Source organism: Callospermophilus lateralis, chromosome 3 (genome assembly GCF_048772815.1).
Source record: "Callospermophilus lateralis isolate mCalLat2 chromosome 3, mCalLat2.hap1, whole genome shotgun sequence".
Taxonomy (NCBI): Eukaryota; Metazoa; Chordata; class Mammalia; order Rodentia; family Sciuridae; genus Callospermophilus; species Callospermophilus lateralis.
In genome coordinates this window covers 57470067-57487256 of record NC_135307.1, presented here as the reverse complement: position 1 = coordinate 57487256, position 17190 = coordinate 57470067, and positions in this window count along the sequence as shown.

Below are 17190 nucleotides of genomic sequence, written 5' to 3'. Positions count from 1 at the left end.
TTTATTTAATTGATTTTATTTTTTTAAGTACACGACAGCAGAATTGTAATACATGTTCTTTTAATACAATAGAAATGTAAAAGGTAACATGGTAGTTGTTAATGTCTTGTAAACTTTTGATTTTGCACACCTAAATGTGATCTTATCCTTTTTTCTATATTACTTCACTTATTCACCATCAATGTAATACACAAGTCCCCCTTTTCCTTAGAGACTATGGTCCAAGAGTCCCAGGGGATGCTTGAAATTGTGGATACTATTGAATCCCATACATACCATGTCTTTTTCTATTTATACATACCTATAAAAAAGTTTAATTTGTTGGTTAGGCATAGTAGCAGATTAACAATAACTAATAATAAAATAGAACAATTGTGACCAAATATAAAAATTGATAACATCACAGTTCTTGCATTTTCGGGCCATATTATGCAAAATAAGGATTACTTGAACACAGGCACTGGGATACCAGAACAATTTAATCTTACTGACCAGATAGCTGCTAAGTAACTGATGGGTAAGCAGCATGAATACACTGGCAAAGGGATGATTCATGCCTGGATTATGACAGAGCAAGACAGCACATGATTTTACCATGCTACTTGGAAGGTGTGAAATTTAAAATTTATGAATTGTTTGTCTCTGGAATATTCTATTTAATATTTTCAGAGGACAGGTGAGTATGGGTAATTAAAACAGTAGAAAGTGAAACCAATGTAAAAAGGGGAATACCATGTTCCTAAATGAGTGACCCTAAAATATTATTTTCAATAATTTAACATCACAAGGCTCATTCTGTTTGTAACTACACGAGTTTTGGGTAAGTACAGAAATAATTGATAATGGAGAGTCAGGGTTTCAAAAAAAAGAACAAATTTGGAAATCTGTTTTAAATTAATTAGATTTCATTTCATTTAGACAAGGAAGTTAGATTAAAAATCTTAAAGATGACTTTCATGTTTATGTGAATTGTCAGGAGAGGTGAAAGCTAACTGACCTGTTTAACTTTCTTTCTGAAATACACTGATAAAATGTTGTAGTTGGAATTAAATATTTGGCAATCACAAGAGGGTCATAAACCTAGGGTGACTTGAGTTCTTCTTTTAAAGACAGCAAAAGATAATGTAAAATTGAAGTATTGTCAGCATTTCAGTATAGATTATATGACAGATTAAGAACAAGAAAGAAAAACTAATTGGAAAAAAATTGAATTCAGAAAAAAATACATCATAAAGCAAAACCCACTACAAAAGTGCTAAATAATAGTTCTCATAAATTGTGGTAAATCAAATAACACTTATAACTTGTATGAAAATAATTCTGCCTTATGGAGATTATATATTACTGAACTTGATCTTTACAAGAATTGTCACATTACTGTATCATTGTGCTTTGCTTCTTTTTGTTTTTATTTGCATATCTGAGAATAATGCATAAAAGTATGTCATTCAGAAACTCAGGAAAACAACTATGAATAGAATAGTCTTTATTGTCAGAATTGTGGGGTAGAGGGCTAAGGGTAGAGCTCAGTAGTAGAGCACATGCCGTAGATTCAATCCCCAGTAACAAATACACACACACACACACACACACACACACACATACACACACACACACCACACTCAGATTTGTAGTATTTAAAAGATTATTCCCTGAGCAGAGTCAAAATTTGAAAATTATATAAAGTATAAAATCAAATTTTTGTTCTAAGTTATAAAATCTTGGGTATGAAAAAGAATAGTTGTGATATGTGAATTCCCATAAAAATCATGTGCTAAAGCAATTTTTGAGGAGCGCTAAATCATAGCAGAAAATGCATAGCATGAAAATTATGTTTTCACTTCAAACCCCACAAATTAGAAAGATTTCCAGGAAGGTAACTCAGTGGTTGCTTTGATCATCTCATTCTACATCTGGGGAATATTTCTCAGTGCCATCAATTCAAATCACAACATTTCATTCACCTGTGAAACCAGTCAGGCTCGGCACAGTGGCACATGCCTGTAATTCCTACCACCCAGGAGGCTGAGGTCCTGAGATCCTAAATATGAGGCCAGGCTCAGCAACTTAATGAGATCATGTATCAAAATAAGAATAAAAATGGGTGGGGATGTAGTTCACTGTATGTGCACAGTACCACAAATATATAAATACATACATGCATACATACACACACAAAAATAATCCAGTTAGCCACTAATCCTACATCTTGTACCTTCATAATTCATAATTTCAGCCCTTTTCTAAGAGTTTCACTCTGTCTAGGTTCTGTATAATTGGATTATATGCTCAATTAACCTATTCATCATCAGGCCCAAGACCAGCTCTAATCTGCTTAGACCCTTCCTCTAATTCCTTCTGTTTCCCACTCAGGTTACTACTCAAGCATATGCACCAGATAAGTTTGTGCACATACTGATGCTGTATTACTAGACAGTGTGTAATCTTCACAGAGAATGGTGAAATGTGTCCTTTAACTTAATTTTGGTCCTCAGATTAATACAGACATTAATACACAGCTCTTTCAACATTTCATACGACTGTGTATCCCCAGAACATGCACCTGCTTCTGGAAAGTCTAAGTCAGGTCTTCTACATGGTACCAGCAATCTCTATGGTTAAAGCTTTCTCATCATACCACACCTCACACATTCCCAAGTAAAATTCTCTCTGAATACTCAAAGTACTGCCATCCAACTCCATTCTCATATCTCAGTCTATTCAGTTTATCCATCTAAATACTTCATTCTCCCATGAGACATTAACTTCCATGTACATCATAAGACATACACGAACTAGAGGCCAGTGAAATGAGAGAGAGAATGATGTTATCGATTTCTCTAAGTGATACCTAACATTGAACTACTCCAATAAAACAATTTAGTAATACACTGTGCAGATAATTGCTGTACTAAGGAATGATATCAATTTATAAGATCCAAGTTCTTCTACACACAATTTCATAATCATTTATGAAATGTTTATTTTTATGGTATATGATCATTATGTGATTTTGATCACATCCTCTCCAACAACAGCAATGACAATAACAAATTCTCAAGCTTCTTTATACTCTGTTCTTTTAATCTGTGGTACTGACATTACACATACATTTGACAGGTTGCCAACATGTTCTGCTTTGTTCAACATTTCATGCCAAGGCACTAGAAACACATCTGGGATAGAGTGGACATTTGTAGTAAATATTTGTCCAATAAAGAATATCAGCTTGCTAGGGCTACCATAACAATATATCACATACTGGATGAGATAAACAATAGGAACTTACTTTTTCACAATTCTTAAGGCTGAAGTTCAAGAAAAAGATTTCAGACCTCTCTCGTTGACTTATATATGATGCCTTCTCACTGTGTCCTCATGTGGTCTTTTCTCTGTGTACCTGCATGCTTGCTGTCTCTCTGTACTTCCAATTTCCTCCTCTTATGAGGACAGCAATCAGATTGGATTAGGGCCCACCTTAAGGATCCAGAGAAACAAATTGAAAAAGTCCATTATTAAACTATTTAAAATATGCAGTGTTAAAATTAATCTGAGCAAAGAAAAAGATCAAATGTTTTCTCTTGCATCCTATTTTATAAAGCAAATGTACCTTCCAAGTAACCAAGTTAACACTTTAGACATATCTGTAAGGATTAGGGAGCACCTGAGCACCTCATCATAACTTAATCACCCCTTTCAAGGTATGAATATAGTTAGATTTAGAAGCACTGTGGGCTAGGGCTTCAACATATAATTTTTGTCAGGCCACAGGTCAGCACGTCATGAACTGTGAATATTTACATCACCCAAAGTTCAAAGTACAATAAAATAGGAAATGCCAATTTATTTACTTGTAAGTTTCATTATTATTTGTTTAGTCAACAAATACCCATATCCTACAAAGTCTAAAATAATTAATGGAGAAGAAATTTTTAATAAAAAATTTAATAGAAAAAATTAAAATTGTACAAGGATTATACTGAATGAGTTACAGCATTCTCATGAAAACCCCTTCACAGGGACGTAATCCTGGGAAACAGTTTGAAGAATGAAGAGACAAGAGAAAAGGTATAAGTAAAAGTCAAGTATCCAAACCGAAGGCCAGCATATATAGTTTACAACCTAATCACATAGATGGTTTTGTAAAATTATATTATAAAAGCATTGAAAAAGATACGAAGGGGCTGGGGATGTGGCTCAAGCGGTAGCGCGCTCGCCTGGCATGGGTTCGATCCTCAGCACTACATACAAACAAAGATGTGTGTCCGCAGAAAAGTAAAAAATAAATATTAAAAAAAAATTCTCTCTCTCTCTCTCTCTCTCTCTCTCTCTCTCTCTCTCTCTCTCTCTTAAAAAAAAAAAAGATATGCAGAATCCTGGTGTAATTAAAAACAAAGTAAAGGAGAGCTGCACCTGATTCCTTGTTGCTTCATTTCCTGGGTGTGATTTGCATGACTTATGTAATCTTCCTGAACCTATTCTCTCTTGAGTAAAACAAGTAATAATTGGGAATTAAAAGAAAGAAAGTTGCTCAACACCTAGAAAATAATATTTAAATAATACAAGAAAAAGAAGAAGTATATAAATTAAATGAAATAACATATACTCAGTTTACTCAGGTTAATATATGGCTGTGAACATGTGATTCATTTGGCACATATTTAGTGCTCTGTTCAGAGCAGTAGATATGAGATCAAATAAATGTCTTTTTCTTTTTAATCGTTACCAACCTTTCTGTAATTTATATTTATTGAAAACATGGTCTGTGAGACAATATACTAGACAAAAATGTCTAGTGTTACAAGCATGATCTTATTTAATGACCCTTCTAACCATATGCACATGGGCATGGGTGAATACACACACATACTCCTTCCTACCATTATTCACCTTTTATAAATGAAACAAAACAATTTCACCAATGTCATACATTTACCAGTAAATTATATCTGCAAGGAGGTATCTAATCTATCAGCCACCTCAATTTGTAGAGTGGACCATGAAATAATACACAGAGGAATTATTGGCTGTTCACCTTGCAAACGACAAGTTTTTCCTTGATAAACAGTTCCTTGAAGGGAACCCAAACTCTTTTGGCGTGGGCATGTTGATCACTGATGCAGAAAGATAGGCTACTTGGAGCAACATGAGTGATCTTGTCATCATAAGAATTAAACCGAAAGCCTCCTTTGAGGTATTGAATTCAGCAACTCTGGGACCATATATTTTTTTGATATTAATATTCTTCTTGATATTTTCCTTGATATTTGTGTAGTTTAAGCCATGTTCATTTGTGCTTTCTCTTATTGAAAGTCAAAAACCTACCTCAGTGACCCACATGAACTTTATTATGCAAAATCTTTTATATATATATATATATATAGTTGCAGATGGACACAATACCTTTATTTTATTTGTTTTATTTTTATGTGGTGTCAGGGATCAAACCCAGCGCCTCTCACATGCTAGGCAAGTGCTCTACCACTGAGCCTCAACCATGGCTCCTCATTATGCAAAATCTTGAACAATTAAATTTGAATTAAAAGTGATAACACCTTATATTGATAAAGTTTTTCTAGGTCACCTTTAAGCTTAATATATACTTTTGGGGGTAAATAGATTATAATTTTACAACAAAAATATGAAAATTTGTTTTTACACCCAAAATACTTTTGCCTATTATTAAATTAACAGAAAAGCCCTTGGCAACAATTAAAAAATTCCAGCAAGAATAATTTCACAGATGATACAGAAATTTTCATGAAACTGTAATTATGAGTTTATTGCCCATAAAAGTTGTTATTACTTATATTCATATCAATAACATGCCAAAACATAAAAAATAAAGGAGGTCTTGACATCTTTTAAATGATCATTTTGCCTTAAAAATGTACTTTTTGTAAATACTGTTCTATCATCAGTGATATAAGAATTCATTCTATCTTTCTGAAAAAGCTGTCACACTGTATATTCTCAGTGCAGACTATTTATTCAAAATGTGGAGACTTGACTGGCTGTGAACCGTATGTAACACGGCTGCCTATACTCTCCCTGGTACTTATTATCCCTGAAATGCTTTCTGAGGTTTTCAAGCTATCATCACAGAATCACTCAACACTGTGGCCTCCAGTCATCTGTGCCATCATTGAAATTTCTTTAAAGGGCAATAAAAAGAACAAGAGAAAACATTCAGAAGCCAAAAAGATCTTTCTTCTCCCCTAAGAGGCTTATGAGAGTCTCACACAGAACTGGGCATCTACATAGATGCAGAATCTCAGAAATGCATCACAGATTAGAAATGTACCTGCACCCACAAGCCACATGAAATAGCTACTTTTTTAAACAAGCAGTTAATAGCATGGTGTAACGGATTAGAAACCCATGAGAAGCTTCACATTTTATCACTGTTTGAAAATGAAGAGGTTTTTCTTTCTTCTCAAAACCTTTCAGAAAGCATGTCAACAGTATGCTGTAACATCCCTAAAGACCAATGATATGCTGTAATGCAAAATGAAATGCTATGTGTTAATTTAGCTGTGATAAACACTTAAACTTTTAGGACATAGCTTTTAATATCTTGTTTAAGTTTGAGAGTTCTTTATCAGGAAGGATTTTTCTTTGTTCTGTGGTCACACTTGTTCTATAATACATTCAAACATCATTTATTTTATGTTAATGATGCAGTGCTAGAAGGTAGTCTGGGGGGATGGAAGCCTGTCAAAATCATGCAAACTTGAAAGCTGATTCTTCAGCCCTCATTAAGTCTTGAATTGACTGCAACTCTGGCTGACAGCTTGACCACAAGCACAGGAGAGACCCTGAGTTTATATCACTAGGTTAAACTGTTCAAGGATGATGAAGTAAGATGATAAATATGTTAAGCTGCTAACTTTGGAGGTGATTTGTTAAATAGCAAGAGACAACTACTACAGATATAAATTACAAAGAAACAATTTCCTCTGCCATACTAGTTGAGAGTAAATAGAAATAAAAGATATAAGACTATTCAATTTGTAGCATTTGTAAATCATGGTGTATGGATATTGATTAAAAGTATTTATTTCAAAATGTAGATTTGATCATTATCAATATATTCTTAGCCTTTTTTTAAGTTGTTTTAATTTTTTAAATTTATTTCTTACATACATGGCAATCTTAGCCTTTTTTTTGGTAACAAAGTCCCAAGATAATAAGGCTTCATGTCTGCTTATTATATAGATAGTTGTCTGTATTTCCATCCATCTATCTTTCCATTTTTCTACTCATCTATCTAAAGATTTGAACAAACTGAACCATGACTGATTTTTAACAGTCAAGATTATTGAACACAAAGGGCAATTTTTTTATTGCCTGATTTTGTATTTTTAAAAATTAATTTATTTTTAAGGTGTTACTCATTATGTAATATATGGTATTTAGTTGTAAAGTTATCATAATATAATCTAAGGTCTACAATTTTTTTGATGTGTTTTTTCGCCAGAATTTTATTGAGGATTTTTGCATCTAGGTTCATTAGAGATATTGGTCTGTAGTTTTCTTTCTTTGAGGTGTCTTTGTCTGGTTTCGGAATCAGGGTGATGTTAGCCTCATAGAATGAATTTGGAAGAGCTCCCTCTTTTTCTATTTCCTGAAATAACTTGAAAGGTATTGGTATTAATTCTTCATTAAAGGTTTTGTAAAACTCCGCTGTATACCCATCCAGTCCTGGGCTTTTCTTGATTGGTAGTCTTTTGATGGCTTCTTCTATTTCATCCATTGATATTGGTCTGTTCAAATTGTGTGTATCCTCCTGACTCAGTCTGGGCAAATCATATGACTTAAGAAATGTATTGATGTCTTCACTATCTTCTATTTTATTGGAATATAGGGTTTCAAAATAATTTCTAATTGTCTTCTGTATTTCTGTAGCATCTGTTGTGATATTGCCTTTTTCATCCCGTATGTTAGTAATTTGAGTTCTCTCTCTTCTTCTCTTCGTTAGCGCGGCTAAGGGTCTGTCGATCTTATTTATTTTTTAAAAAATGACAATCATGGCATTTTCAGGGAAATGGATGGCACTAGAGCAGATTATGCTAAGTGAAGCTAGCCAATCCCTAAAAAACAAATGCCAAATGTCATCTTTGATATAAGGAGAGCAACTAAGAACAGAGCAGGAAGGAAGAGCATGAGAAGAAGATCACCATTAAACAGGGACAAGAGTGGGGAGGGAAAGGGAGAGAGAAGGGAAATTGCATGGTAAAGGAAGGAGACCCTCATTGTTATACAAAATTACAAATAAGAGGAAGTCAGGGGGAAGGGGAAAAAAACAAGAGAGAGAAATGAATTACAGTAGATGGGGTAGAGAGAGAAGATGGGAGGGGAGGGGAGGGGAGGGGAGGGGAGGGGGGATAATAGAGGATAGGAAAGGCAACAGAATACAACAGACACTAGTATGGCAGTATGTAAAAAAGTGGATGTGTAACCGATGTGATTCTGCAATATGTAGACAGGGTAAAAATGGGAGTTCATAATCCGCTTGAATCAAATGTATGAAATATGATATGTCAAGAGCTTTGTAATGTTTTGAACAACTAATAATAAAAAAATTTAAAAAAAGAAACTATAGAGTAAAATTGTATTAAGTAATTTGAGTTAATAAAGAATTGAAAGGGGAAAAGAAATCTAAGATCACTTTATGCTAGAAAATGTCTATGGACTAACCATAAAAACGTGTAAATATGTGAAAATTATATTTAAATAAATTATTTAAAAAAATACACTTTACAAAAATTTAAATCTCTATGTGAGCAAACAACTTTTATTATAGCAGGACTCAGAATATATGATCCTCTGGTTTCCATAGATGCTAATTGCTTTAGAATTTATTTATTTATATATATATATATATATATATATATATATATATATATACACACACACACACGCACGCACACACACAAAAGATATATACATATATACATATATGTGTGTGTATATATATGATATGATACTATACATATATATCACACATGCACACATACACACATAAAACTAGAAATAGAAGTAACCCCCAAAACCATTTCACTTATGGTGATCAATGATTTTTTTAAAGGAAAATCTTATTTGTCATCATGCTCTGTTTTACATAATTGGTTTAGATGATCAATTTAATAGCTGCCAGGTGATATTTTTTATTTAGTCCACAGGTGTTGGAAATAAATCTGGAAAGTTGTTTTAATTTACTTACTTTTTTTCAGTACTGAGAGTCGGTTGATTTAAAAAAAAAATCTTCACTACATTTGGGAAGTGGCTCTGCTAATACAATATACGACCTGTTTGAAATCATATTAACAATATTTGAGGAATAAAATGCACCTATTCAAAGATGTATCTTGAGAGTACCCCAGTTACATATTTTTGATTTTTTTTAGAAAATATGTTCCAATATTTATCATCATAAGTAATATATATTATTCACAATATTCCCTTCCTTGATGAACGCGCTTAATCACCAAGATCAATTACTCCCTTGTAAGAATATTTAGGTAATGCAAGGTCTTCCTTCATCCATGTTTCCTTTTGATTTTGATATTTTGAGTCACTTTCTATATTTGTTATCCTTTCTCTACTTATCCTTTCCAGTTTCTTTTCCCTTGTGATCTGCATGAGTTGGAAAATAAGAATTTTGAACTTAATGAAATTCATCTCAACTCATTTTAAAGAATGTTAATTGAATAGTTAAAAATTATCTGTAATAACTGGCCCTGAGTTTTTTGAGGTGAATAAGAAAGTAAGCCGAACTTACTATCAAGGGCAGGGTTCCTCTAACCATATTCAGGAAGGAAACAGCTTTTTATTACCTTCCAAATCTTTGTAGATTAACAGTTTTAGAAAACACAATAAAAATAAGATGTTTGGGGGCAGAGAAAGATAGCTGCTGAGTAAGCTCTTCCAAGGAACTCTCCCCAAAGGCACACCAAGTTGAACAGCTATGCACATAATAAGCTACCTTTAGGAGAGCCAAGGAAATCAGGTGAGCGACAATAGTGTTTGCTTTTAATATAGTAAAATGAAAAAACAGACTAAAGAAGGAAGAAACAAAAGAGTTACCAAAATCACCTCTCCCCAGACATCAAGCCGCCCAGCATAGAGAGAGGTATCTTCTGCTTACAAGAAGGAAACAGAATTAAATCCAGGACTTGAAGCCCAGTACCAGGCCTTCCACAGTGAAACCTAGTGACGGGAAAGGCTTATAACCCCTACCACCAGGACAAGACCAGGAGAATGAGCCACAGAAATCACCTAAGGCTAGGTAACTGACAGCCCCACCACACCTACCCTAATGTTGGGCAGCACAACAGGAACAGGATTCCACTTGCTGTGGAGGTGGGGCATGAACTAAATTAGCATGGGCTTAGTCTCAGAGCCCAGTGTGAGGCCCATCACAGTGAAACCAAGCACCAGTAGAAACTGAAGGCAGCACACTATGGTGTAAGACCCCACTTATTAGGAGTAGAGCAGGGTAGTAAGCACAACACTTTCCCCTTAAACTTAGTTCTGGGCTAGCAAAACCTGACACCGAGAAGATCGTAATAGCCTCATCACCAGGCTGATTTGTGAATAGATAAATAGCATATCAACACAAATGGAGGACAAAAATAAATCATATGAATATCTCAGCTGATGGAGAAAAGCATTCAATAATTTTAAAAAATTGTGACCTTTCTTAGTACTCAAAAAAAGAAGAAGGACATGTGGCTCCAGTCTGTTAGACTAGTATCTGGGGTTAGTTTCAGTGGTTATTGGTTTGCAAATCCAACTCAGAAATAGGCAGTCCATAGCAGCATGGGTTTTGGTCCTAACCCAGTGTTGTATTGGTCTTGATGGGTTGTGGGCTTAGTTTATAGCTTTAGTGGCAACCAGGTGTGATCCAAAACTGTAGAATGGGTCCATCAACAATGACTTTGCCCAGATTTGGGCAGAATACAGCAGTGTTTTACCAAAGGACTGTAACTGTACAAGGAATTCAGACCTACCCTAGGCCCAGGGAGAGGCTTGTTGGGCCAGAGTCTGCTCTCTATGTACTCTCCTGTTTCTTTCTGAACAATATACCAGCACTGTTATTTGTGACAAACCTGGGATTGAATTGTCCTTTACTACTGAAACAGTAACAACACACCAACACACACTTCTGTCAAGTCAAACCTGTGTGCCAACTAGTTCTGAAATAGTGGAAAAATTAAAGGATCAGGAATAAAAATTAAAACAAAAAACAGCCTGCTCAGAATTTCTTCAAAAACAAACATAAAACCAGATTGGGAAGACTCTAATAATTACTTAATCTGTCAATGACAAGATGATGCTGCAAGTCAAAAAAGCTCAAGAGATTTAAGAAAATTGTGACCTTTCTTAGTACTCAAAAAAAGAAGCCAGAAACAATCCAGGCATTAATTAGAACCAGAATGAAGGATTTTCAGTGAATTTAAAACTGCTGTTTTAAGGAAACACAATGAATTTAAAGTAAACAGAAATGTTTCAATACTCAAACAAAGAAACTTAACAGAAATGGAAGCAATTTTTAAAAACCAAATAGTAATTCTTAAATTGAAAAATATATTTAGTGAAATTTAAAAGATAATAGAAGACATCAATTGCAGGATAAATCAAACAGACAGAATTAGTGATCGCAGAGTTGGAGGAGAAAAAAGAAAAAATGAATGAAGACAAATAAAGAAAGCTTTTGGTAACTTTGGGGCAATATTAAGAGAAAAAATATTTGGGTTTTTGGGTTCAAGAAGGACTTGAGAATGCCAAAGGGGTAGAAAGCTTATTCCAAAAAATTATAACAGAAAAATTCTCAAGCATAAGAATGGATACAAATTTCCAGCTTCATGAGGTCAAAGGTCATCAGTCAAATTTAACTCAACTGAGTCTACTCTAAGATATAATGCAGAAAAGATCAATGAAACAACAATACATTCTGCAAAAAGATAAACAAAATTGACAAACTTTTAGCTAGACTAAGAAAAGGGAGAGAATATTCAAGTAAATTCAGAGATAAAAAGAGAAATATTAAAACCAATACCACAGAAACACAAAAGATCAATAAAGATTATTACAAACAACCAGTTAATATAGAAAAAATAGGCACATTCCTACATTCATGTTCCTTATCAAGATTTTATTGTGAAGAAAACCTGAACAGACCAATAACAAGTAATAAGATTGAATATATAATAAAATTTTTCTTATCAAAGAAAAGTCCTGCCACGTAGCTTCACTGCTGAGTTTTATGCAACATTTATTGAAGACCTAACATCAATTCTCCTTAAGTTGTTCCAAGAAAAGAAAAACAATTATTCCAAATACATTCTTTGAGCCAGAATTACTCTAAAACCAAAACCAGATATGGAAACTTCAAAAAGAGAAAACTATGGGCCAATATCCTTGATGAATATAGATGCAAAAATCCTTAACAAAATACTACCAAACCAAATTCAATAACACATAACAAAAATTATTCACTATGATCAAGTGGGATTCAACCCAGTCATGCAAGGATGGTTCCATATATGCAAATTAATAAACTTGAATATGAAGGGTGGGGATATAGCTCAGTTGGTAGAGTGCTTGTCTCACATGCACAAGGCCCCCAGGGTTCAATCCTCAGCACCACAAAAAAAAAAAAAAATGGAAGAAAAAAAAGAAAAACTTTAAATATCATATCAACACAAATGGAGGACAAAAATAAATCATATGACTATCTCAGCTGATGCATAAAAGCACTCAATAAAATTCAAAATTCTTCACGATAAAAACAGTGAACAAATTAGGCATCCAAAGAATGTTCCTCATCATAATAAAAACTATTTATAATAATCCAACAGCTAACATTATATTGATTAAAGATAAAAAGTACTGTCAAAGACGTGGAGAAAAGGGAGCACTGCACACTGTTATTGGGAAGGTGAAAGTCCAGCCATTATGGATTTATGGATAGTATGGAAGTCTCCCAAAATTAAAAATAGAATTATCATAGGATCCAGCAATTCCACCACTGGGAATATATCCAAAGTAAATAAAATCAGTATGTCAAAGAAACTTCTGTCCTCCCAGTTCATATCAGCACTATTCACAAAATCCCAGAAATGAAACAAACTAAATGTTCATCAAGCAATAAATGGATAAAGCAAATGAGGTACATATACACAATGAAATTACTATTCAGCCATAAAAAGATCAAAATCAATGTTCAGAAGGAGGTAGAAACTATATTAGCAGTTTGACTAGGAAAACATAATATATAGGTCAATTAACTAGTAAAATGGGGTTAAGGGCCAAAATAGTAAATATAGATTCAAAATGGCTTAAAAGCAGCACAGAAAGCTATTACTATGTTAGGAACGAGGGAGGGACAATGTTATGGGTAAGGATTGAGGTGTCCCCCAAGAGCTCACATGTGAGGCAATGCAAGAGTTTTCAGAGGTGAAATGATTATGAGAGTTGTAACCTAATCAGTGATGTGTTGTAATCTAATCCACTGATATGGATTAATTGGGCAGTTGATCTAAGAAGGTAGGGTGTGGGTGGAAGAGATAGGACCCCGGGGGCTTGCCTCTGGAGTTTATCTTTTGTCCCTGATGAGTGGAGCTCTCTTTCTGCTTCCTGATAGCCATGCCCTGAGCTTCCTTTCCCTTCCATACCCTTCTGCCCTGATGTTCTGCCTCACCTCAGACCCAGAGTTACAGAGTTAGCTGCCACCTATGACCGCCATCTATGAACTGACTCCTCCAAACCCATACGCACAAAATATGCTCCAAGGAGCATATTTGTGCAAATAGCCAATAAGTACATGAAAAGATGCTCAATATTATTAGACAAAGGGAAACCCAAGTAATGAAAACCATCACAAGTACTGATTAACATTCACTAGGAAAGATATCACTTAAAGAATAAGAAGTGAGGATGTGGAGAAATTGGAACTCTAATGTATTTCTGATGAACATGGAAAATGGTTCAGGTTCTGTAGAAAGTGATTTGGCAGCCCTTCAAATTTAACACATATAGTTCCTATATGACCTAGCAATTCCTCTTCTAGATAAATAGCCAAGAGAATTACAAACATATCTGCACATGGAAACATATACATGTACTTTCATAAAGCATCATGCATAATGGCCTAAAATTAGAAACAATTCAAATGTCTATCAACTAACAAATCATTACAAAAAATGTGTTATGTCCATAACAAAATATTATTCAGTCACAAAAAGGAATGGCATGCTGATACAGCTACAGCATGGATGCACAATGAAATATTATGTTAAATAAAAATGCAGTAAAAAATGATATGTATTATATTATCTAATTTACTTAGAATATCCAGAATAAGCTAATTCACACTAAGAAGTATTAACTCTTTCTAGTAACTGGGGACAGAAGAGAATGAGAGTGACTGCTTAGTAGGCATGGGATTTCCTTTGGGGAGCAATAAAAACATTACCAAATCATATAGTGAAGATGGTTGCACAATGGCATGAACATACTAAAAACCATTGAATTGTATACTTTGATATGCTGAATTTTATCTCAATATAAATGTGAAAAAAATTAACATTGATAGTTTTATCTTTTTTCATAATGATACCAACTTAAGGAATATAGTGCTATTTTAGCTTTATGTATTCTAAGATATTTTAAAGATAGATTATTATTTTCAAAAATGTATTTATATTTAAAGAAAAATTAAGAAGATAGCACAGGAAGTTCCCATATATATCTTACATGGTGTAGTTATATGCTGCAATAAGGAATATATACATGTTATAAAACCCCAAATTAATAGAATAAATAAAGCATTAAGATATGAGCAGAAATAAATTAGAGACCAATTCAACCCAAGAAATCAATGAAAGAATGTGTTGTTTTTTGAAAAGCTTAAGAGTGATATATGTTTAACTATACTAAGAAAAAAGGAGAGAGCGCTCACATACATAAAATCAGGCCCCAAACTTTTGGATGTGTCTGATCTTGGACTGGGACCTCCAAAACTGTGAGACCAAATAAATGATTTTTTTCTTTATAAGTTAGTAACCTCAGGTATTTTGTTATACTAACAAAGTTTAGTAATACAAGACAGTGAAGTTTGTGATTCACACCCTTCATTTCTTAAAAAGACGTTCTGTCAGAATTTGCTGTGGGTATATACGGGCATAAATGTACGATATGTCTGGATCATTGTACTGTTATGTGTAACTAATTAAAACAAATAAAAAAAGAGAATTGTCAAAAAAAAGACGTTTTGTATCACTAAATACTCATCCTTTGATCTGTCTGACATTGCATAAAAGGATATTTAAGGTCATACCGTGAACATATTCTCTAAAGTACACTTTTAGTATAATAATGAGTTCCCTTAATTTTAGAATTTTTTTTTCCATGTGAGTAGTCTAAGAATTCCAAAACCACCAAACCATCAGTCCTCCTCCTCCCTCTTTTTTTTTTTTTTTTTTCCTTCCCCGCCCTAACCTCCTCCTCCATGTTTTCAGTGCTGGGACTCTAACTTAGAGTAAGGCAAGCACTCTACCTCTGAATTATGTTCCCAAGCGCACATTTCTTTTTGCTTAATACCTCTACCTGAAATTTATCTCTCTCCTCAAATTTTACTATATGCACCGAAAATAAATGAGGTCAAAAACCGTGTGGGAAATTGCATAGCTAAATATTGTTCCATAGTTCATTAAAGTTCTATTATTGTATGATTGGGTTGCATTTTATTCTTCTGCTGTTGTGAATAGCAGTGCGATCAGTTTCCTTGAACAGGTTTTATATATACATTGCTAGTGTGTGTTTGGGATAGACTCTGAGAAGAACTATGAGATTAGACAGAAAATACATATGTGATTTTGCTAAATTGCCTAATTTCTCTCCATAGTTGTTGAGCTGTTTTGTTCTATGCAAGAGTGCCCATACCCATGCCTTGCTCACAGAATATTTTCATATTTTTGAACTTTTGAAGCTCCAATATATTAAAAATGACATTTAGTGCCACTGTTTTTGCATTTTTTGTTATTATAAGAGTGTGCATATTTTTCTGTTAAGAATTCTTCATTTCATTATGATGAATATTTTCTCTGGATATAGAATACTTACCTTCTCTTGCTACTTTGAAGATATTTTTCCGATGTCATCCAAGTTCAATTTTGTTTTCCTGTTGCAGAATCTGTCTTCAATCCTATTGTGATTTCTTTTTATAAAATTCATTTTTTGTCCCTGAATGATTTTATGATTTCTAATTGGTTTTTCTTTGGGTATTTTTATTTTGGTTTTGTTTTGTTACTTTTCAACAGCACAATTATCTTCTTAAATGTGGATACATTTTTTTTATTTGCTTCTTAATCTGAGGCTTTTCATACAATTGAGTTCTAAAATTCTAAGATATCGTTTTTTCAAATCTGTACTGTTTCTCTTTTCCTACTTTCTATTCAGTTACTACATAGACCTTTTCATAATTTCTTTCACATGCTCTGTTTTGTATTTTCTATCCTTTTAAAAGTTTATGCTTCATTTGGGAAATTACCCAGTTCAATATTCTATCTATATTATATATATTAAATCTATCTTTGAGTTTTACATTTCGATTTCTGAATTTTTCAGTTAGAGAGTTTCAACTGAGATTATTATTTTAGTTTTTTAATTTCATGTAAAATCCATCTTTTGTTTGAATCTTATAAAAATATGCTTTGTTCGGGCTGGGGATGTGGCTCAAGCAGTAATGTGCTCACCTGGCATGCGCGGGGCGCTGGGTTCAATCCTTAGCACCACATAAAATAAAGATGTGCCCACCGAAAACTGAAAAATAAATATTAAAAAATTCTCTCTCTCTCTCTCTCTCTCTCTCTCTCTCTCTCTCTTAAAAAATATGCCTTGTTTTTCATTTTAAGTCAATGATCAATACCACCACTATCTGGATTCCATATAGGTATTTCCTTGGGGAAACAAAATATAGTGACCAAAGGGTCACTATATTAGTATACCAGGGCTCACAGTTTTAGAAGTCTCAGTCCATAGACAACCAACTCCATGGCTCTGTGCTTAAGAGGCAGAGAACATCATGGTGTAAGGGTGTGGAGGAAGAAAGCAGTTCAGGACAGGGCATTAGGAAGCAGAGAGAGACTAAGCTCAGCTCACGAAATGTATACCCCAAAGTCA